General features: G+C 43.0%; 1 protein-coding gene across 1 annotated transcript in view; it reads right to left on the bottom strand.

Moving 5' to 3' along the window:
* basp1 (brain abundant, membrane attached signal protein 1) overlaps positions 1-21867 on the bottom strand; it is a 66018-nt gene extending 44151 nt beyond the window's left edge. The window contains exon 1 of the mRNA XM_083992039.1: positions 21737-21867. The gene's annotated coding sequence lies outside the window, so the exon portion shown is untranslated. The remainder of the gene's footprint in view (positions 1-21736) is intronic.
* Positions 21868-24538: the final 2671 nt, after the last annotated feature.

Consider the following 24538-nt stretch of genomic DNA (forward strand, 5'->3'; position numbering starts at 1 on the left):
ACCCCCTAACCTGGCAACCCATGTAAATAACACAATGTGACAGTACAACAGGGATTACGATTATCACGATTATTATACATTAATTAATTTCAAACACTATTAATGTGTAAAATCAAATATAGTCAAAATATAATTACATTACTAATTATTTACACAAAGTATCTATTAAAATATGACCAATTATTAAAGTGTTTGAAATATATAAGTCATTAATTGTCATCTATACCAAATGTTTAAGTTAATTTTAATCTTTTTTTTTATTATTACAAATGACACTGACTCTAGCATTTAAATTCCTACCAATTCAATGCTACGTTAGGTAGGTAAATTGACCAGTAGCTGTGCATTTACCTTTACTTTGGTGCACATCCGCCAATACGGTTATTTAAATCTTTACGATCAATTCATTGTGGTGTTTAATACCGCGATTAATTGTGAAAACAAGTAATCCCTACTCCAGATTGATTGATTATTATTACTTGTTCACCCCCTAACCTGGCAACCCATGCAAATAACACATCAATGTGACAGTACAACAGGGATTACACACCGGTCCTCACGCTCTCCCACCGCTGCAGTTAACACAGAGGAGTGTGTCATGAGGAGGACTGAAGCCTTTTGTGTTCTCAGCTGTGTTTGCATGTTATCAACAATACACAGCAGCTTAGCATTATTTGAATACCTTCCCCTTTCTGCCCCCGCTTTTAAACACACACATGGAGAACAACGGAATACCTGAAAATCCAGAGCAGGTGCTCAGCGGCAGCGACGGGAGCTCACAAAGAGCCAATCAATGGCCTGGTGTTTGTTTTACAGGTGCACAGGACATTGGCACCATGACTTTGTACATGGAATCTCTCTTAACTCTTTGACTGCCAGCCATTCTCACAGCAGCTTCCTCCAGCTTGCCAGGCATTTTCCAGCTTTTTGACTGATTTCCGTAGACCCACCATATATTATGTACTGTTACTACATACACATTCAACCCATCAAAGGAAAGATGAGGGTCTCTACTTTCCAGCAAAAAAACCTGTTTGTTTCTATCTTGTTCCATTCTTGTGAAATTGGCGGTTGAATATAGGTTACTTAAGCCCAAAATGCCATTCTGGCACCAAAATCTTGAGAAAAAGAGGTTTTTGTGTCGGCTGTCATTTTCAGGTGGACCAGTACAATTGGCTCCTTTATATTTTGCTTTAGTGATGCCTCAACATCTGTACAGTTGTTCTCTTGTAAACAACAACTAAATCAACACTGACAAATGACTTTTGATGACAAAAAACAAAACATTTAGCTACTGACACACACTACTGCAGCCTTTTTTCTTTCTTTTCTTTGAGTTACAACTTTTTCTTTCCTTTTTTTAGTGTATGTGCGTACGTGACGTGTGTGTGTGTGTGTGTGTGCGTGCGTGCGTGTGTGTCTGTCTGTGTGTGTGTGTGCGCGTGTGCGCGGATCAGTTCGACAGGTTTTTGTAGCCGAAAACACGGCGCATTAGATCAGATCCAGCTTCCTCTGGTCAGCAGGCAGCGGTCTCACTCACTCTCTCTGTCTCACACACACATCTACACACAGCCTACAGCTCTGACTGACGTCACGTGCCCCCTGAACTCAGCCACAGACAGTACGCTGACGCTCACAACAGACAGACACCATCTTTAGCTCTCCTCGTCACGTTCGCCGGCGCCGTCCGCTCCGCTCCTCATCCACACTAGATCGCGGGATTTTCAAGCTGCTATCCGAGTGATTTCTCGCAAAATCTGGCGACTTTCCAAACGCCCTTGACGACTAACGACGAGCGATCAACGGGGTTGTTGTTACTAACGTTTGTGCTTTGTATCACGGAGCTGCACGGAGCTTCAATGAGCTGCCGAGCCGCCATGAGCCCCGCCGCCGCCCCCGAAGCTCTCACCTGCGGCCAGAGTCACGGAGCGGCGCCGCTGCAGTCAGACACCCGCTCCGCTCCGTGAGGGGGGAGAAACACGCTATATTTTTTATATCTCTCAATCCAAATGTGTTTTTCTGCACTTTATTTTGATGATACAAGTCTGATCTTCACAGAGGAGTAGGGCAAGACATTCAACATGGCGTTGCCATTAAAAAAACGCTAAGACGAGTTATCTCGTCTTTGGCAGACTACGCTTGGATTCGCTAAGACGAGATAACTCGTCTTTGGCAGTGAAAGAGTTAATAAAATCAATAATAATAATAAACCTTAAAAATTCAAATGCAGTGATTTCTATTTGACTTTTTCCCCCAGTCACAGACAGAAAACTGATGGGGATCTTCTATCAGGGAGCATGTAACTGCAGAAAACACATTTCTACCATGTATCTATCCGACACCGTTAGATAGCGACTATATTTCCCTCTCTATCATTTGTCTTTTTCTGTTCTGCATTTCAGTTCTTGGATTTCACGCATCCATTTTTGTTATATGACACATATCAGAGGAACCGCAACTTTCAACTACAGTCCCTGTGTGTCCGTATGTAACCAAATACAGGGCTGCACTATTTCTAGTGGTTGACAGTTGAACTTAAAAAAAAGGTTTTGATAAAGAAGATGCATGTGGTTTTCTGTGTAAATCATGTTACAACATGAAAACCTGCAGCTTATATTCAAGTGCGGCCTATAGGCTATATTTCTTTTGAAATTTAGCTGGTGCGGCTTATACTCAGGGGCGCTCTATCCACCACTTTCCGGAGAATGACGCTGGGTGTCGCCATGACACTCGATTCCACTGCTGTCACTGTTACTATATTGTTGATAGACATTGGCCGTGATGACTTTATTTAGCCTATAATCATCACGTAATTTTAATGAGAACAATACAGACGAGGTTTTAGCTTTGTCACATTTTCAAGTCACCGTTGTGACAACTCTGATGTTTATGAAGTCTATAAAACGAATTATTGAACAAACATTTTAGATTAGCTGGGCTAACCGTTAGCTGTTAGCCGTTAGCCATTAGCAGTGTCTTAAATAACTCAATAAACGGCCCATGAAAAAAAAAATTTTTCCAGCGGATATCCTAGTTACAACATGACTGAGCTAACTGGAGAAGTTTCATGTCGTGTCTGACAACAGGAGGGTTTTAACAGCTGACGTCCTGATGTTGGTTTGCTGCTGCTGTTAGCTGTCAGCAGCAGCAAAGCTAACACCTACGATAACCATGACTAATTACAAAAACGTGCACACAGTTAGTAAAAATAGTAATGTTTGTTCAATAATTTGTTTTATAGACTTAACAAACATCAGATTAGTCAAAACGGTTTTGGCAGCCCGGAGCCCCCACATTTGGTACCTACACCGGTGGCCAACGCTACCAGTTAGCCGCTCGCTAGAATGCTCCTACGGAGTGAAACGGAAGTTGAAAACCGACTTCCGTTGTGGTGTGACGCAATGGATCATGGGAAAATAAAGTGGTGGATAGTCCGGAAAGTGCGGTATACCTTCATACAGTACTTAATCATGACGGTAAAGAGAGAGTAGCCTCTTCTACAGATACAGACATGTCTGTAACCTTGAACTGACCACAGCTTTAGCAGCAATGAGAGACCCGGGAGCCAGACACAGAGGTAGATTAGTGTCTGAGATGGGGAAAGATACAGGAGCTGGGGATCTGTCTAATTACTGCTTATCTATTGTTTCCTGAAGGACTGTGCAACTCCAGTGAGACTACTACAAATATTATAGACGTAGATCTAATCTGCACACATCACATCACGCAGGGGTGGAGGCTTCAGTCGGCTGCCAAAAAACAACCACCAGGGGAGTAGAGGGTTTGTTTCAGAGCTGAACATTTCTGTGTCTTTTCTCTCTCAGCTCAGCTTCGAAGGCCTCTTCTATCTCTTGTATCAATCAATAGCACTGCAGCTTTAAGCCCACCGCTACAGCCAGCTCTGCCATCCCAGAATCCCACACCGGCCTCCTTTCCATCTGTCTGCAAAAAGATCCCAGAGGCCCCTCGAGCTTCCACCCAGACACGACGGTCCGACATCAATCAATATCTCTGCAGCCGCCGCGCTGCCGATTCTCAGAACGGATCAGAGCCAAGTGACATTTCGGAGAAGGTTCTGGGAATGGAGCAACACGTTCCTAATGGGAAATGGGAGTTTTTAAAAGACTGATCAGTTGTTTTGCATGTTTTACCCCATTAACTGCAAATTGAGACCATGTTTTACACGACGGACCATCACGAGTTTTGTTGTTTTTTTTAGTTTATTGCTTTTCAGGCACCGAATGGTCTCCATTTATTCTAAAGAAAAAAAAAGAACAAGAGGCCGAGATTGGAAAAACATCACGTGTATTGATCAAAGAAACTAAAGGATGAGGATTTGAAATCTTGAGTTTATGACTGATTGTGATCAAAGTCTTAAATCTGTGAGTGAAAAATCAAAGCAGCTGATGAATCACATTAAAATGCTGTAGATCCATGGTTTTTAAATTGTTTAGATGTTTGTGTTAAAGCTCCATACAGTATAAAGGTAGATGTTTGTATTAAAGCTCCATACAGTATAAAGGTAGATGTTTGTATTAAAGCTCCATACAGTATAAAGGTAGATGTTTGTGTTAAAGCTCCATACAGTATAAAGGTAGATGTTTGTGTTAAAGCTCCATACAGTATAAAGGTAGATGTCCATGTGTAGTGTGATTATAAAGCAGCTCTAGGTTCTATATTAATACTGTGAAAGTATCAAAGCCTCAGTCCACAGAGAAATGCACACAGCCTGTATTCAGAAACTGAGCCTTAAAACCAGCCGTCAGGACTTCCTGTCACTTTGTGATGTCACAACTAAGCCCCGCCCCCTCACCACCTGGACCTACCATCCAACAACTTTGCAGGATTTGTGTTTTATTCTGAGATCTTGCTATAAACCTCTCTGTGGTTTGTTATGTGCTAAAATGAATCAACTTAACAATCCATTGATGACATGATGAGCTACAACCTGACCCGTCATCGATATTTACACGCTCCGCAGTCAAAATTTGGTTTATTTGGTTTTTTTTACAGGACTTTAAAATGTGGCTGAGTCAGACCTGAGGACACAAACTGTCTGTTATAAAACCCCCTCCCACCCCCCCCTGCCTGAGCCCACAGACGGAGGTAATAACTCCCGACTGCTTTCTGGGGACTTTTCTGTGATGTTTATGATCCGCTTTACCAGACAGATCCGAGCGCACAGGAAAAACATGAAGCACCTTCCCTGGAATCATCTCTTAATATCTTCCTATAAATCAGAACGCGTGAACGCAGAGAGAAAGAGACTCCTTCAGACGTTTTTTTTTTACAGGAGGCAGCCAGTTCACAAGGAAAGATAAAAAATAAAAAACACAAGCGATGCTGCTGCTGCTGCCCACGCACAACAGACACACACACTGCATTTTGCACTTCCCTCTTTCTGCAGATCACTCCTTTAGTTCCTACTACAAAGTCTGACGCACCTGAAGCTGTGACATGTTTACAGCAAAGACGCCTCAGCATCTTCACTACCAGCTTGGACGTTTGTCAATCTGTTCCTTTCCTCCATCCTTCCTTCTTTCCTTCTTTCCTTCCTTCCTTCCTTCTTTCCACAATCCTTTTTCCCTCCCTTCCTTCCTTCCTTCATTACCTTCGCCCATCGTTCTACTTCCTTCCTTGACCTAATCTGTTCCTTCCCTCCATTCTTTTCTTCATTTTTCCTTCCTTCCTTCGTTCCCTACTTCTTCTTCCTTCCTCTTTTGATCCAATTGACCCAATCTGTTCCCTCCCTCCATCTTTCTTTCCCTCCTTTTCCCTTCCTTCCTCCTTTCCTTCTTTCCCTTCGTCCTTTCTTACTTCCTTCCTTTCCCCTTCGTCCTTCCTGCCTGCCTCCCTTACTTCCTTCCTTTTCCCCCATTGTCCTTCCTTCCTTCTTTTCCCCTTCGTCCTTCTTGCCTGCCTCCCTCCCTCCATCTTTCTTTCCCTCCTTTTCCCTTCCTTCCTTCCTTCTTTCTCTTCATCCTTCCTGCCTGCCTCCCTTACTTCCTTCCTAGTTTTCCCCTTCACCCTTCCTTCCTTCCTTTTCCCCCCCATTGTCCTTCCTTCCTTCCTTCCTTCCTTCCTTCCTTCCTTCCTTCCTTCCTTCCTTCCTTCCTTCCTTCCTTCCTTCGTCCTTCCTTCCCTAACCAAGGAGAACAACAGGCCCAGCCCATCCCAACATGAGGATATGATCCTCTCAGTGTGGTGTGGAGGAACTTGACCGGGTCCTGACCTGGACTCCCTCCCACACCTCTGGGATGAGCCGGCGCTCCGACCTCCCGACCTCCTCACTGAAGCTGCTGCTGTGGCTGGACGGGAGCGACTCCCTGCAGCGGCTGCAACATCTGCTGCAGACACCGACCTCAACTCATCTGTGTCCTCTGTCTCTAAAAAAAAACAACCTGCCAGTAGTGTGTTCAGGCTTTTGCACATCTCTACTCTGTCGGGTCATCACGAGCCGATGTGAGCACTGACTAAGCCATGATGTTATTGTCGTCCAAATGTGTATTTATTATGTATGTATGTATTTATGTACATTTATTATGTGTGTAGAATGTGTTCTACCCCATGTGGTAATGTATTTTATTCCATTGTTGCTCTTTTTAAAGGGATAGTTCAACATTTTGGCAAATTGGCCCATTGCCATAGTCGCTATAGTCATAGCAGTAGGTTTGTTACCTTTAATTGTCGGTGCAAGCTATTTTTAGAATGGCGGAGCAGAGCCGTGAGCTGCTCAGAGCTACGCTACGGAGGCTCATTATGGGATTTCTTGGTTTCCCTCATCAAACTCATCAAATACACAATCCAACAACTCCACAACGCTCTGGTGGACAAGTTGTGACCTGCACATTCACCACGCTATGAGATAATAACACAACGTTACCAGACAGAGTTGTCTTAGAGGGAAATTTGTGCAAAACTGCTGGTGTGTGTTGCCTTCAGGGACAGTTTTTCATCAAGCAGTCTCTGCATTGACCTCTAAAACAGCTCTGCTCCGCCGTTCTAAAAATAGCTTGCACCGACAATTAAAGGTAACAAACCTATATGACTATAACCCTTTTCAAATAAACTAAACTGAAAACTGTAACTGAAAAATCAAAAAATCTTTCTTTCTTTTTTTTTAAACTTCCTTTTCACCCAATAAATCAGAGTTGAAACAAATATTTTGCCACCAGGCTCCAGCATCTCTTCAACAACCTTTTACATCTGATGAATGAGTTCCATCATGTGGCTGTTATTTCCAGCTTTTGTCTGTTTCCTGTCAGAGAGAGAAAAATAAAAAGGACTGAGCCACTCCTGCACAGAGGCAGCTGTAATAAAAAAAAAAGAAAAAAGAAAGGACTTCAGGCTGAGATCTAATGACACAGATGCATCTATTTCTCCCAAACCCTCTCAGAGCTGCAGCCGGCCAGACGCCACTGGAGCGAGAGTGGATGTGGCGGGCGTCCGCTGTCCCCAGCCACAACAGCCCGAGTGTGAGGGAGAGGGAGAGGGAGAGGGAGAGGGAGAGGGAGAGGGAGAGGGAGAGGGAGAGGGAGAGGGAGAGGGAGAGGGCAGGCCTGCAGTCAGCGACGGCCAGACAGACGAGGAAACGGGACAAAGTCGTCTATAAACTCCAGCTAACCCTAAAAAGAGCCACAGGGGGGGGAGCAGCAGCAGCGTGTGCAGGACTGGACCGGACTCGCTGAGGACACGAGGCCACGCTCAGACTCAACGGCCTAAATATCAACTGTGACGGAGCTGAACAAGCAAAAAAGCTGAACAAGCTCCGTCCTGCCGTGTTAACGCTACACCTGCCGACCAATAACCAACCACAACAGGCTAAAAGTAGATTATAAATTGAATAAATTTGACCAGATCAATTACTTTATTCATTTTAATCACAATAAGACAAAAGAGGAGCAAAATATATTCTAAAAAAAATCTGATTTATATTGGACTTTCTTCCATCTGTGCCTCTGGGGCCGTATTCACAAAGCCTTTTATCTTACCGCTAGGAGTGCTCCTAACTCGCGCTAAAAGTTTTTACGTAGGAGTTTTTTCTTAAAAGCTATTCACAAAGCCGCTGAGACCTACTCTTACTAAGGATAAATCACTAAGAGCAAACTAAGAGTGACGCCCTGGTGACGCCCCGTTGCTATGGATTACGTCAATTCTCGTGCACGAATTAGAGGCGCTCAACACGGTAATTGGTTGGGCGCCGGCATTATGGTGATCATAATAATGATGAGAAAAGAAAATGCATTACCTAAATTTGTAACCTACACTTTGGGCATCAATGGGCAAAGGGGCAGGTGCTCCAGCTCCCCCCTCTGCAGCAATTCGCAGTCCTCCATTGTCTCCAAAACATTTGCCTGGCTGCAGCCATTTCCGATTCTTTGTGAATAGGTCTTACTGAGTTAGGAGTCTTCACGAGGACTTTTAAGCTCTCCCAGACTTAGGAGCTACTTTTAGGCCTAAAATACTTTGTGAATTACTCTTATTTTAAAAAACTAGGAGTCCTAAATTTAAAGGGATAGTTCACCCAAAATTCAAATTTCACTCATTATCTACTCACCCTCATGTCAACTAAGAGCTGTGAGAATTTTCAGAGTCCTCCGTTCCTTCTCTGAGTTACGGGGGGGTCTGCGCAGCAGTATTTGTCCATATAATGGTTGTGAATGGACACCAGAGCTCTTCGTCCAAAAAGACACACCAAAAAACATCCAAATACCTCCATACTGCTCGTCTGTAATGTCCCTCTTGTATTGAAGCCCCGACATGAGAAATTGTTCCGCCGGTCAGTACAAATCACGTGAGATTTGCACTTACACAGGCAGAGCAGTGAACTGAGACACTGGGAGCTTCCGCTACAAACAAGCTTAAAATATAGACTTATTTAATTTTTTTCGGAACAATTTCTCATGTCGGGGCTTAAATACAAGAGGGACATTACAGACGAGCAGTATGGAGGTATTTGGATGTTTTTTGGTGTGTCTTTTTGGACGAAGAGCTCTGGTGTCCATTCACAACCATTATATGGACAAATACTGCTGCGCAGACCCCCCCGTAACTCAGAGAAGGAACGGAGGACTCTGAAAATTCTCACAGCTCTTAGTTGACATGAGGGTGAGTAGATAATGAGTGAAATTTGAATTTTGGGTGAACTATCCCTTTAAGACTGACACACCCACTTTTTTTTAGGAGTTACTCCTAAATTCGGCCCTTAGGAGCTACTTTTAACCCTAAGATTCTTTGTGAATACGGCCCCTGAGCTGTCAGGTTATTGTCAAATATTAAATAATACAACATTTCCAACATTTACAGTGTTGTTACTGTGCATGTGAAAAACACACACACACACACACACATCCACCTCATACTGTCTAATGTGTCTCTCACACACACACATGCACACCAACATCTGAGTGTTTCAGACAGGCCCTTGATCACGTCTCACACTCGCTGCAAAGAAAAAGGAAGAAAGAAAGAAAAAGACAAAAATCCAGTGAGAGTTATTCTTGTAATTTTCTTCTTGTCGTCACTTTGTGTCTGGTTGATGGGAGCTGACAGAACTGGGACTGTAGCACAAGCGCGAGGAGGCCGAGCACCTACGAGCCTAAACTCTGTTGTACCATCTCATTATTCTCAGGCTGCGTCTCTGGACTCTTTAATATTCACGTAGAAAAGCAGCAGCAGCAGCAGCAGCACTGGCACCGAGTTGGAGGCAGCTCTAGAAGTTTTCCAGAGGAGGATGGAAGCTGCTGGATACATGGGATGTTGCCAAGTGTTCACATCAATGTTCATCTTTAAGCGTTGCAGCGACAAAGGTCCATTAAATGAGCTGTTTACTTTCTACCTTTACTTCTCCAGCAGTTGCTTTTAAAAGGCATCTAATACAGTTTGTTTGTTCAAGAAAAGCAGAAGCACTATTTGTAATAATCGGTTTTGCCACATAGCAGGCCTGCATGATATCAGCAAAATGTGTGAGAATGATATGACTTGCAACAAATAAGCAAATATTCATGTGTGCATATGAACCATACAGTTCCTGACTCCATACGCTGCACTGTAGTGCATATGCCAGGCCTGTAGTGGAGCTAGCAGTAAGGCTGGGCCAAAAAATTCTTATTTTTGGCAAAAAAAAAAAATTTTTTGGGACGACCAATCTTTATTGTACGATCATGTATTCTGTGCCATTACACTCGACAAAGTCAAACCGGCCTGTTGTGTTTGTTTGTTCACAGATATCTATGTGAACAAACGAACACAATAAAGACTAACTAACTAACTAAATAACTAACTGACAAACTGATGTGATGTGTGTATTGTTTTTTGTAAATATGACTTATGATGTATTGTCAAGTGTTTGGTTCAACCTGCTCTTGTTTAAGGACAGAAAATCACAATAATTGAAATATAAAATCGCAATACTTGGTAAAATCGAATCGCAATACTTGTTTAATCAGAATCACAATTTAAATCGAATCGGGACCCAAAAATCGTTAGAGAATCGAATCGGCACAAAAGCATATCAGCCCAGCCCTAGCTAGCAGTGGCGTTAGCGGTGTAGCTCAGGTTACAGGTATGAGGTACTGTATGTGAGTGTGAAGATATGGCGCCCGGAAATAAAACTTACTCAGTAACCTTTGCAATGTGTTTATGTTGATATTGCGATAACGATGAAAATAATCTATCGGCCCTACTACATAGCTAACGTTAGCATTAGCGACTGAGAGGTTAGGATACATCAGCTCAGTCGCTGCGTTAGAAAGTGGTCCACTCATTATTCCGACATCCCAATAGTCCGAAAATTGCCCATTGTTCCCAAATCTCAATGTTTCGACATCCCGTTTTTCCGACTGACGTCCCATTGTCACATATGTGCGATTATACTCGGCGTCATAGAGAAGAGAGACGGAAACACCGTGACCTCCTGTTATTAACTCTGGTGCAAGTTGTGCATAAGTGACGCACTGGGGTCTGGGTTGGTTGGGGAGCTCTCCATGGTGCTGACCATTATGGGATGGGGGTTAAAGTTAGGTTAGAGAAAATAACGTGCACAGGCACTGGTTTTCTCTTGTATCATATTGATGGTTTGGTGAAGGGTTTTAAACACTGAGATTTAAGAACAACAGGACGTTGGAAGAATGGGTTTAATATGGTTGGAATGGGATGTCGAAACATTGAGATCTCGGAATAATGGGTCATTTTCAGACTATTGGGATGTTGGAATTATGACATGGCTATTAGAAAATGACAAGGACAGGGCTAGCTGGTTAGCATGCTAACTTCAGTTGAAGAAGATAACCAATAGAAATAGAAGCAAACGAAACCAGAGTTTCTACATGTGGAGACAGGTCTGCCAGCATCAAGACACCAGTTGGACAATATCTGGACCACATGTTTGTGTTTTCTCTGGTCCGGTTTGAGTCCAGTTCCACGGCTCAAGGTCTGGTCCAAACAGCACAACCTTTAGATTCTAACACAACTTACTTTAATAATGGTAGAAGTGTAGTAGTAGAAGTAATGTTTCAGGACTCGGGACGAATGGTCTCTACACAGCACAGATTAAAACCACTGTTCATGTTCAACACTGAATCTCGTTGCAGTTCAGTGGGTTTTGGGCTGCACCGACTCCCAGGTCTCTAGATGCTGGTGCACGCATAAAACGGCTCATTAGCCAACACTGAACACACAGCAGATTAGAACCGGGGCTGATGGGAAAGTCATTAGTTTGCAGGTGTTGGTGCCACATATCTGCAGATTTCATCCTCTGGAGACGAGAGATGACCGTTTCTAACAAACTATTCAACAGTTCACGTAGCTGAAGCGAAAACTCTGACTTGCAGATGGCGCTAAAGGAAAAGCCATAAGAAGTTGGATCAATATCCTTCAGATATGATTCATATGCATTGGATCATTGATTCAATTATGCTCAAACTGTATTTGTTCCAATCAAATTATCAGCTGACTGCTCATCAGTATAAAACAGCAGATCCCAGGCCTGTAGCTCAGCTGCTCTGCTCTGTTGTGCTGAAACAAAATGGCTGCAGCCGAACCTCCGTGATCGAGCAGCAGATACGAGTGTGAACTTTCACTGAGGTTCACACCGACTGATCTATAATTCACACTGCACATTTGAATCAGGACATTCCAGCAGTTAATAATTGACTGCATACAATATCACAACTGGAGTCGACACTTGTGAAATCATTAAACAGGAACAGGGCGTAGATACAACTTGGAGTTTTTTTTTTTGTTCTGCTGCAGCAAACGAGAAACAATCTAATTCAAAGCCGGTTATTATTTAACGTAACCACCTGTGATATCTCTGTGATGTAACGGCTCCTGTACTATACCGCAAGCGCAGGTGTTGATGAGGCTGAAAAAGCCTCGACAATCTGATCCTCGCTCAGAGCAATAACAGAGGTGCCACTTTTCTATCCGGGGGCTGAAATGGACTTGTTTGGCCATTAAAATCTCATAACTATCAAAGCGTTATCTCTGCTCTGCTCTCAGGATGAAGTCTGTCTCCCCCGCAGATAAGAGGACAGGTCCGACTGCCTCACCGACCCCCTCAACCCCCTCTCTCTCCTCTCCTTTATCAGCCCTCGTCAAATGATTTCAAATCCACAAGGACGACTGGGGAGAGTGAGTGAGTGAGATTTGGGATTGGGCTGCAGAGCGGAGCCGAGATTGGCGAGTTCATTCCCGCCGCCCCACCGCCACCGCCACCGTCACCGCGGGAACATATCAGATAACGTTGTCGCTTTGGGTTTGAGCTCTAATTTCCTGGAAGACGAGGCTCGATGTGACAGATGGCGCTCATGGTGAAAGAGCTGCCGAGGACGAGGACGTGTTGCACCGCCGCCAGAAACCTCTGAGAGGAGGAGGAGGAGGAGGAGGAGGAGGAGGAGGAGGAGGAGGAAGGGTCTTCATCTTCATCTACTTGTTCCCTACTGTCTGAGACACATCACACCATCGCATCAGTTTATATGTGTAACAAAATAATTTAAGGTATAAGGCTCAATCCAGCTTTCTGTTGATGCTTGAACACATCATTAAAGCTGCATATTTTGTCCACTAGGGGGCAGACAGCAGAGTCATATAGGCTAACAGTCCAATATTCACTCTGAACTGGCCTGAGAAAAATATTTAGCCTTTTATTTGCTACATGCTAGAAATGCTTTCACCAGCTTTGAGCTAAAAGAGGCTGAAACGTTGAACTTGTGCAGAGTGGGTGAAACTTTAACGGTATTTAGATTTGGTATTATTTGGACATGGATGGAGTGCTAAAGCTCCATATGGTATAAAGGTAGATGTTTGTGTTAAAGCTCCATTAAAATAAAGGTAGATGTTTGTATTAAAGCTCCATACGTATAAAGGTAGATGTTTGTATTAAAGCTCCATACGTATAAAGGTAGATGTTTGTATTAAAGCTCCATACGTATAAAGGTAGGCTAGATGTTTGAATTAAAGCTCCTTCAAAATTAAAGGTAGATGTTTGCATTAAAGCTCCTTCAAAATAAAGGTAGATGTTTGTGTTAAAGCTCCTTCAAAATAAAGGTAGATGTTTGTGTTAAAGCTCCTTCAAAATAAAGGTAGATGTTTGTAATATAATAATATCCATAATATAAGGGATCTTAATTTATATGCAGAAAGTCATGGAAATAATTGTAACATTCAAGGATATTGAGGATAAAAATGACAGTAATTGGGCTTTAAAAATCCTGCCAAGCATCATTTTCCACTGCAGTCATTTCTCTGTCCAGGTTGCTAAAAACACACACATGGAGGACATAACCTTAGTGTCCTTGGTGAGACACACCGAACACTCACAACTTCTATAAAAAACAGTGAGTCTGCAGATGACCATGTAGCCGCAACAACACCAAAATAAACTTCTCCTTTTTTCTTTTTTTAAGTTTAGAGACATTTAATACGCGGTGTCACTTCCTCTGACAGGAAATCGAATACATCCAACTTCCTCATTCCCGTCAGACAGGCCAGTGATGGACACAGAGTGCTTATCAAACAGAAGCAGTGCAACCACATACAGAGACTCATCATGTTTAAAAATACCAATAATACAAATTTAAAAAAAAAAGCTACAAGTGTGAAACAGCCAGTGATTCTGTGTGCAGTTTATGAGGGGATTAAACACTCAGTCAACACTCAGCTGTGTTGTTCTACCTTGGCTCTGCTGTGAGCTGCTCTGTCAAACAACATTAAAACTATTGGCTGCTAACAGCGGCTGCCCTCCAGCAAATCCACTTCCCCCGTTTCACACCCAGACAGGAGCAGCTGTTGGACCGAGGTCTGGAGCTCTTGTGTATACGTAATAGTGCGTTCCAGTTGTTGCCTACTGGAAATTTCATCTGGAACGCACCCTGAAGTGGGACAAACCCACAACGTGACCACAACGTTATAAAAACGTCATCCAGAATGGCTGCGCCGTACATCAACAGTAGGGAAAGCTCTTGTAATTATTAGCATGTCTGATTTGTTTTTGTGAAATTAAATTAGTGGTACATGTAGTAGGCTACTGTCTAGTCTGGCCTGACGGAAGTGCGCTGCTGCGATTAGCCTCTGATTGGCCGGAACGAGCCAACCGGCGGAAGTCCCGCCTCCGTGCTGCAGCTTTCGCAGTCCGCCCCGTAAAGGGAAACATCTACAAACAACAACAGGAACCGAACCATGGATCTATTATGACCTGATCCAGCAAAATGAGTCGCAGTGACCCAAATTTCAAAATTGAGATTTTGGTATCAATAGAAAGAAGAGAAAATAAGCTTTAAAATGATACCCTAGTCAAAGTCATACATTGGATAGTTTTTAACTCATTGAGTGCCGCGCTCCTTTCCAAAGTTTTAGTCAAGTGTACCGGCAATTTAGACCATTTTTGACTTTTTATGTAGAGCCACAGTGTATTCTATATTATTGCCACCAACACATACTGTGGCTCAATTGAAAGGTTTACCTTAATGCTTCAAGTGGCCACAAACCGTTTGTTTCTACGTGCCTCTGTTCCTGAGAAAAGTCAAGCTAAACATGGCTGGGTTTCACCAAAATCCCTCCTTTTTTTCTAGAAAAGGAGATAGAGCGTCTTTTATGAAAGGTGCTCTGTTTGTGTCTGTCGCTCTTCTGACACTCGCATTTCTGGATCAAAGGGCTCGTATAAGATAAATATATACAACAGTTGTTGTTCTATTCACAAAACCACCATCGGGGGCGGGGGGGGCGCCACTAAACAACAATAACACAGACGCACCGTGCCGTGTCACAGCTTCTCCCCGCGGAGCGTGAGGGTCTGTCGGCCACCGCGGCTCGGGAAGACCGGTCCCACCGGTGGTCGCGGTCCTTCTGTGGTACGGGTCGGTGATGCCGGTCTGCTTTGGCCCAGAGACCATCAGATTTTACCGCGGGAGGACTTTGGGGAGGACACGGTGTTGCTCCAGCTGAAGACCGGGCGGACTGTCGGCTGAGAGCTTCCTGGTTCAGCTCCGAGCAGCTCGAGCAGCTGGAGCAGCAGCGCGGGTGAGAGCGGAGCAGCTGCGCTGCAGCAGCTGCTGCATCTGCATGCAGAACTCGTTTGCAGAAGCCGAGTTATGATAAAAACTTCCAGATCATGAGCTGTCATGTGACTTTGATCGTCATCTATTTCAGTTCTCCTCGTCGTAGAGTCCCCAAATTTACATATAATGTGTATTAAAGTGTCTATTTTCATAATTTAAAAAAAAAGCAAAAAACGTAAAATTACGTTTTCGGCACTCAACGCATGGGAACGAAAAACGAGAAATTACGTGGTTGGCACTCAATGAGTTAAGATATGGCGATTTTAATTATGGTCTTCCACTCACTGCTTTCGATTGAAAACCTGAGAAAATTGCGTTCAAACAATTTAGAACGTCTCTGGTTTAAAGCCTTCGTGAATCTGGCGTCTGTTCCGTACCATGTGATTACACGTAGCTTGTAGAGGCACCGTTCAATGACCCTCGGAAGGCAGAATGCAACTATTCAGATGCTGTTTACAGCTCGTCTCTATCATAAACGGTTCAGAAGATATTTCATGTTTTGTAAAACATCTGCAAGCGTTAGCATGCTACTACGCTCGGTTTAGCATCGCTGCTACCGCTCAGCTTAGCATCTGGTCCTGTACTACGTGATTACACGTGGCTACCCTTGTTGTCATAAATGCACCATTCAAGGACCCTCGGAAAGCGGAGAATCTCAGGATTCAGATGCAGTTTACAGCTCGTCTCTATCAGGTTCAGAAGTTATTTAGCCTAATGTTGTGCTCCTCTCTAGAGGGTTAAAAGTTGTAAGTCAACTTTAATCGTCATTTACGTGCCTTTCCTCAATTATCTGGACTATGAAACTTTGGGAGATTGTTTTTGAATGTCATTTCTTTGAAATTAGCAAAAAAAATTTTTTTTTGATTTTTTATTGATTTTCCACGTTATCAGCTGATTATCTAAAAATAGAACGTTGCGACTTCCGACTCATTTCGCCAGGGCGGGTCACATATATGACTATTATACATGTCATGAACGAACAGAAGAGGAAATATCCCGCAGCGGTTGCCGACCGTCGTTACACCGCGGACCCAAATCCAGTTTCCAACCGGCAATATTTTGCAAGCGCACCGTTGCTACGGCGCCGACCGCAACGATTGTGACTGGTTGAAAGAATTCCAAACGGCCGGAGCGTTTTTTTCTCCGATCGCAGAATCATAGGCGGACCAGCCGGACCCTTCTTCTCTGGAGGAGGGTCCAAATTTTTCCTCTTTTTGCCCAGTTCTCACTCTTCTAAACATGGTGGCAGCTTCACCATCAGTGTGTGTAGCGGTGAGCCAACATGGTGCAGAGTAGATTATAATATGGATGGACAGTGTAATTGACTTGGCGCCGATGTAGGCTCTGATGATGATGATGGTGGTGATGATGTCGTCCACAGGTGGATGATGGAGCGTCACGTGGACGTCGGCGACAGAGGAGCTGTCAGCGGCTGAGTGGGATGAGTCACCGTCTCCTCCTGGAGGATGAATGAACTCAGCGGCTGGATCTACGGCAGCCAATCAGCAGCCAGACGGACGGGCGACACAATACACTATGGTCCCACCGTTACCATGCCGATCAGAGGGAGGTACAAAGGCAAAATGGAGTAGCTCCCCTATTATTAACAACATTATTATCTGGTTTTATTTGATATTGAGTCCTAGAAACTGTATTTTATTGATGAGATGAGATGAATTAATTCATTTTTTTTCAAATTTTTCTCAATGCAGAAGCAGAAATCACTCGTCACACACACATCACACACTCGTTTCTCTAACACCCCGACACTGGAGGTGAGTGTTACGTTGTTTTGATGAGTTTCAGGACTGGATGAGATTCAGATCTGATCAATATTACAGATATTGACGAGTGCAGAAGCAGCAGTGGTGACTCAACCTGCAGCTAAACCGCTCCACACCTTCCACAACACACACACACACACACACACACACACACACACACACACACACACACACACACACACACACACACACACACACACACACACACACACACACACACACACACACACACACACACACACACACACACACACACACACACACACACACACGCTGCAGCCTCCCATTGTCCTGCAGCGTCTCCTCTCTGCTGTCAGAAAACGAGGAGTTGGACGCTTTAATGAAGACGGACACGACGCAGACAGAACGTGATCCCGTTGCCCACGGCGACGCGTCCTGGACAAAGGGTGCGTTTGTTTTTGACGCCACAGAGAAAACACAGTATTTGTGTGTTTGACAGAAGTATGTGGACGTCTCGGCTGTGACTATGATGTCTGCACGTCCACATGATGGTTGTGTGTGTGTGTGTGTGTGTGTGTGTGTGTGTGTGTCAGAGTTTGTCTAAGACACACACACACACACACACACACTCTGAGAGGCCGACGGCGGCGGTGGAGTGGGATGAGTCACCGTCGGAGCCGTTCGTCTCTCTCTCCTCCTGGAGGATGAATGAACTTGGCGGCTGGATTTATGGGAGCCAATCAGCAGCCAGATGGACGGACGGGGACACATTACTATGGTGAGGTCCCACCGTTACCATGGCGATCTTATAACACACGCCTCGGAGGGAGACACAAACACAAAATGAAGCACCTGTCTGAGCGTTTAGGGGATGTTTTATTGATATATCGTTTGTCACAGTGAAGACATGTGACTCTGTGTGAGCCAATCAGAACGACCCCTCTGGGCTCCCATACTTAAAGGGATAGTTCAACATTTTGGCAAATTGGCCCATTGCCATAATCCCTATAGTCATAGCAGTAGGTTCGTTACCTTTAATTGTCGGTGTAAGCTATTTTTAGAACGGAGGAGCGGAGCGTCAGGCTGCTCAGAGCTACGCTATGGAGGCTAATGGAATTTCTTGGTTTTCCTCATCAAACTCATCAAATACACAACCCAACAACTCCAAAAGGCTGTGGTGGACAAGTTGTGACCTGCACAATCACCACGCTATGAGATAATAACACAACGTTACGAGACGGAGCCGTTTTAGAGGTAAATTCATGCAAAACCGCTGATGCGTGTTGCGTTCAGGGACAGTTTTTCAGCAAGCAGACTCTGTATTTACCCTGTATTTACCTCGAAAACGGCTCCGTTTCGTAACGTTCCATTATTATCTCATAGCGTGGTGATTGTGCAGGTCACAACTTGTCCACCACAGCCTTTTGGAGTTGTTGGGTTGTGTATTTGATGAGTTTGATGAGGAAAACCAAGAAATTCCATTAGCCTCCATAGCGTAGCCCTGAGCAGCCTGACGCTCCGCTCCTCCGTTCTAAAAATAGCTTACACCGACAATTAAAGGTAACGAACCTACTGCTATGACTATAGCGATTATGGCAATGGGCCAATTTGCCAAAATGTTGAACTATCCCTTTAACACTGAGTACATTTAAACTGTATGAAGGTAACTGAGCGTCACACTGTGATATTATATCCACCTTTTTCCGAACGCACGGAAATGCATGGATTTTTTTTTTTCAATGAAAATCTGTAAAACGCAATGGATATAAAATATAAAATGGATACACTGCAAAAACTCAAAATCTTTCCAAGAATATTTGTCTTATTTCTTGTCAAAATGTCTCATTTCTAGTCAAAACTCATCCCTTTCCACTTAAAATAAGACTCATCACCTATAAATGAACTTGTTTTTAGATCATTTTCATTTGTTTTAAACGTATTTTCACTTGAATTAAGTAGAAAAATCTGCCAGTGAAAGCAAGTTTTTTGTGCTTGTAATAAGAAAGAAAAACTTGCTCCACTGGCAGATTTTTCTACTTATTTCAAGTGAAAATCTGCTTGAAAGAAGTAAAAAGTGTCTAAAAACAAGCTGCTTTTTAATGTGTTGAGTCTTATCTTAAGTAGAATGAGATTTTTTTTGACTAGAAATAAGACAAATATGCAGTGTATCAGACAAATTGACATCCGTGTTAAAAGCCAGCATTAATAGATTCATGCATTTACTGCAACTATGACAACGACTGAAAACCATGGAAACGTAAACATACAATTCAACCAGAAATGCAAAACCACCAGCTTCTGGTTTTGACCATAGATGATGATGATGTTTGGAAAAACTTGTGGATAAAATCAGATGTGGAACAGATTAAGAAGAATTCAGACTCTTCAGGAAGTGACATCATTATTCAGAAATAATCTGATCTGATAAAGGTGAAAGTACTGAGGTAAAACCAGAATCTAACGTACACTGACAGTATACGGCATAGAAATGACTGTATTACATCATGTTCTATAGTTTTTAGGGATGTTTTTATTGGATATTGAAAGTGGAGACTGATCTTCATCATTAACCGTTGATGTGCAGCGGATTTCAAACTGTAACTCAACAGGATGAGGCCACATGATGATGCATCTTTATTATTATCACTATTTTACAAGATAACTGTTGGATCTTAAATCTGCAGCACACACACACACACACACACACACACACACAGTGGATGTCTCTGCATAAATACTGTATATGATTATTAAAGCAGCGTAAATATTGATAACTAACATAACACACATGTGATTAGACTCATAGATGAGTATTGATCAGCAGCTCAGGTGAGTGTGAGCACCACAGGTGGAGGAGACGAGGACTGCAACTAATCACCAATGATTATCACCAATATTCAATAATCAAAGCTGTCGTCAATAAAGAATCAGTGGTAAAAGAAAGAAAAAAGAAGAGATCAGCTGCAAACGGTCTGATTGTAGTTCTGCTTCATTAAAGATTTGGGGAAAAATAATAACGATGAATGAAAATGATTATTATTGATGGATGGATTCATTATTTATCAATTATCACTGATTGATCGACTCACTGACAATCAATAATCAATCACTGCAGCTCAACAGAGAAGCGTCACTATGATGTACAGTTAGAAAACAGCATCACCATCACCGAGGCTCCATTCACACACAAGCCGCCTCCACACACACACACACACACACACACACACAGTCTGTACCGCCACACAAAAGCGGGAAACACACACACACACACGATCGCGCAGCTTTTTCTTTCTTTTTTTTTTAAATTTCTATAACCATTTTTTCTCGATATAAACAAATGAACCGAGCATTTAACCCCCTCCTCCTCCTCTCTCCATCCTATTGAGAGGCAAGGTGGCATCTCTCCCATCCACACCCTACAGCCAGTGCGCATGCGCGCCGCGGCAAACAAAGGACCAGGCAATTAACCGACGGAGGCTGATAAAGTTTGACTCGCTGCAGAAACAACGGGGGTTCAGATGCACCCCAACCCCCCAACACACACACACACACACACACACCCGACCACATCTTCCTCCTCCTCCATCCTCATCATCCTCCTCGGTGCAATAAAACGGAAATATGAGATCAATAATTCATCTGAATCATGACATAAGCTGGTTAGAGACGCTCAGTGTGCGTGTGTAGGTCTATGTGTGTGTGTGTGTGTGTGTGTGTGTGTGTGTGTGTGTGTGTGTGTGTGTGTGTGTGTGTGTGTGTCAGTTGCATGCAGCCAAATGGAGTCACACACACCTCCACACACACACACACACACACACACAGAGACAAAGAGGTGGGGCTCTGCTCTGCTTCTGGACCTTCAACTGTTTACAGGCTGGAGAAGCAACAACAACAAAAGAAGGAGAGAAAGAGAGAAACGCTCCCTCCTGGCGTTGCCATAGCAGCCGGTGGGAAAATATAGGTTGATCATACACAAATTGTCGGTAATCAATCAATCAATGAATAAATCAATCACATAAAGAGGAGACGCTCCTGTCCGCAATAAAAGTGAAAAACCAAAAAACAGGAGAATGTGTGAGCGCGGGTTGAGGCGCGTGTTCCCCCAGACTGGTACACACCCCTTTTTAAAGCTCGTGCACATCTCTTTTTTTTTTCTCTCCCCCCGCCTGAGAAAAAAAAAGGAGGATAGAACAAGAAGAAGAAGGAGAATAATGTCTAAATCCTCCAGTTCAACCATTTTATTTCCTCTCCAGACCTTCAGCATCTCTGTCTGTCTGGTTGGTTGATGCCCGAATGGAGAGATGGAGAAAAGACAAAAGGATGAGAGTAAAAAAAAAATAAAAAAAAACATGTCTATGTGATAACCTGAAGCCTCCGGAGCGCCTTTCTTTCTTTCTTTCTTTCTTTCTTTCTCTGTGTTAGTCGGTGTCTTACCGTGGAGCGGTGACTTCCTCAGGTCTCGAGACGCGGTTGCTGTAGCTACTGTGTGTCTTTTTGCGGCTTGTCCTCGCGCCTAGCGGCTTGTTGCCTGCTGCACGGTAACTCGGCTCGGCTCGGCTCGGCTCGGCGATCCTCTCTCCTCCGTCTGCTCTGCGCGCACACAGTCAGCATGCAGCCATCCACACACACGGGCGTGCACGCGCGTGCGTTGCGCCCGCATGCATGCAGCAGCAGCAGCAGCAGCTATGCATGCATGTGTGTGTGTGATTCCCTCTCTGTGGAAAAACACAACAAAATAATAAAAAAGATATGTGAATCTTTCAATTTTTGTGTGTGTTATGATGCGTTTGAGGTCGATGTGACACTTTATGGTGATTAATCATCCCATAATACTCCTACAGTGGTTATATATGAGGTGCTGTATAGTGTTTTATGGCGTTTTAACAGCCAGTTCTCATCCAACCATTTATTCAACATTTACTATCAAATGAAAATTCCTGCATTCAAACATTTTCTTGCTGCTCGACCTGTTTTTTTTTTTTCTTTTCTTTTCTTCTTTTTCTCTCTGACTCAAATGTTTCCTGTGGATTTTTTCCTTATTAGCAAATGTTGACTCCTGTTTGTGCCGGCTCTGGATGGGAATGGACATTTATTTTCTCCTCCATTCTGTGTCCTACTATCTTTGTCTGTGTGGTTCATTGCCTCAGTGCGCCCCCTGCCGTTCACTGCTCACTCATACACCTCCAGTTCCCTCTCTTACTTTGAAGGGCTCGTGGTAAAGCTGGATTCACTTGTTGATCAATACACTTGATCATATGAGCAGCTGAATGTTCGTCCTACAAGACGTTATTGATATGTAAGAGAAGCTGGACCGTGTGACATCATCAGATCATAATAATCACCATGATGCATCCTAATGAACCATTTACGAAGGAGAAGGCCTATTAGGGCCAGCCCAAAAAAAAAAGCCAGCCCCAAAAAAAAAAAATCCTGGACAAGGGATAAAAGCAAGCAAAAAAAATCCGACACAAGAAAAAAATTCAGGAAAAAAAAAAAAATCCGGCACAAGAAAAAAAAAAAGTCAGGCAAGAAAAAAGAAAAGAAAAATCCAACAAAAGAAAAAAAAAATCCAGTACAAGGAAAAAAAGTCAAAGCAAAACAAAACAAAAATCCAGGACAAGAAAAAAAAAAGTCAGGCAAAAAAAAGAAAAATCCAACATAAGAAAAAAAGAAAGAAATCCGGTACAAGGAAAAAAAGTCAAGCAAAAAAAAAAAAAAGCCAGGTAAAAAAAAAAAAGAGTCAGGCACAAGAAGAAAAAAAAAGTCAGGCAAAAAACCCGACACAAGAAAAAAAAAAAATCCGGCACAGGATTTTTTTTTTTATATAAATTGAGAAAATGTAATATAAACATAGTCTGTGGCCATAGCTGCCTCTACAGATGTCTTGATTAAGCTGTACTTCAGAATCGGCCTCAGTAATAAGGATATTCTGCAGCTTTTAGCTCATAAACACGGTGTGGTCATAAGTATGAGGACGTTGAAGAGACTGTGTCGGAAACTTGGTTTGTTCAGGAGGAGAAACCACACAAACTAGGAGGAGGTGGCCGCATTCCTACAAAATGAAATAGCTGCAACTGGACAGATGCAGGGACCCCCTAGAAAATGAGATGGCACATCTCAAGGGGCTATCCTGTAAAATAAAGTCAATTATATTGATGGATTCAACCCAGAGAGGGTATAAGCCTATGTTGTATCACAAGATACAATAAGGCAATTGATCAAGTTGATACTCCTTCATACATTTGAGCAGCTGGAACCAGAACATATTTAATTTTTCACCTTATAAAAATACTTTAAACTCTTACTTACTTAAATAATACATAATCTGATCAATTATTTTAGTGCTAATGGGAGTTTGCTCTGTGTCAACATCAGTTCAATACTGTATTTGATGCTGCTGGTTCACATGAAACCACTGGATGCAGGAACACGTTCCAGTGTTTTCATGTTTTAGAGAAAACTATATCGATGATGGTTGGTATAAAGGTGGTGGATGATTCTTCTGTACAATGAAATAATAAAGTCAACATTACTAACTTCAACACAATAATACTAAATAAGGTTATTTCACTCAAACTGACTTCATGCAGCCTCAACTTTGGTGTTTTGCTTTGACCTCAGGTCTGTGATGTACGAGTAAAAGTCAATATTCAAACAATATAATGTGATTTAAATCAGTAAACAAAGGAAACACTCACATTGCCTTTGTCCAGGTAAAATGTTTGGAGGGAAACTGAGGGTCAAAGGTCAAAGGGCGGGGTTATATAACCTCAGTGGGCGTGGCCAGGTGAGTCTAACAACTGACAATACATTTATAAAACTCATCTGAATACAGCCGTGACTGACAGATCACTGACTGAACTTAGTGGGAATTTTATATTTCTTTCCCCCACAGTCCCTGAAGGCAACTGGAGGTTGTGGTTTTGCATTTAAATGTATTTTACAGTGTCAGTCAGGGTTTCACCAGGCTTCACAGTGGGTTCACCACATCACTGCAGTACTGCTGTTTGGACACTAGAGGGCAGCGTTCACAAACAGCTGAGGAAACATCTCCTCATGTTACACTGGATTTAAATCAAAGCTCCTTCTGCTTCAGTATCTTTGTGTTATTCTGGTTTTATCCAATAAAACGTTTCCACAGCAGCGTTTCAGATGGAGAGTCAGCACCGTCCTTATGCAACCTAACCAGTATTAAATAAATAACTCAGACGTGAAGATGTGAGTTTATTCTACATT

This window comes from Trachurus trachurus, assembly GCF_905171665.1.
Source record: "Trachurus trachurus genome assembly, chromosome: 17".
Taxonomy (NCBI): Eukaryota; Metazoa; Chordata; class Actinopteri; order Carangiformes; family Carangidae; genus Trachurus; species Trachurus trachurus.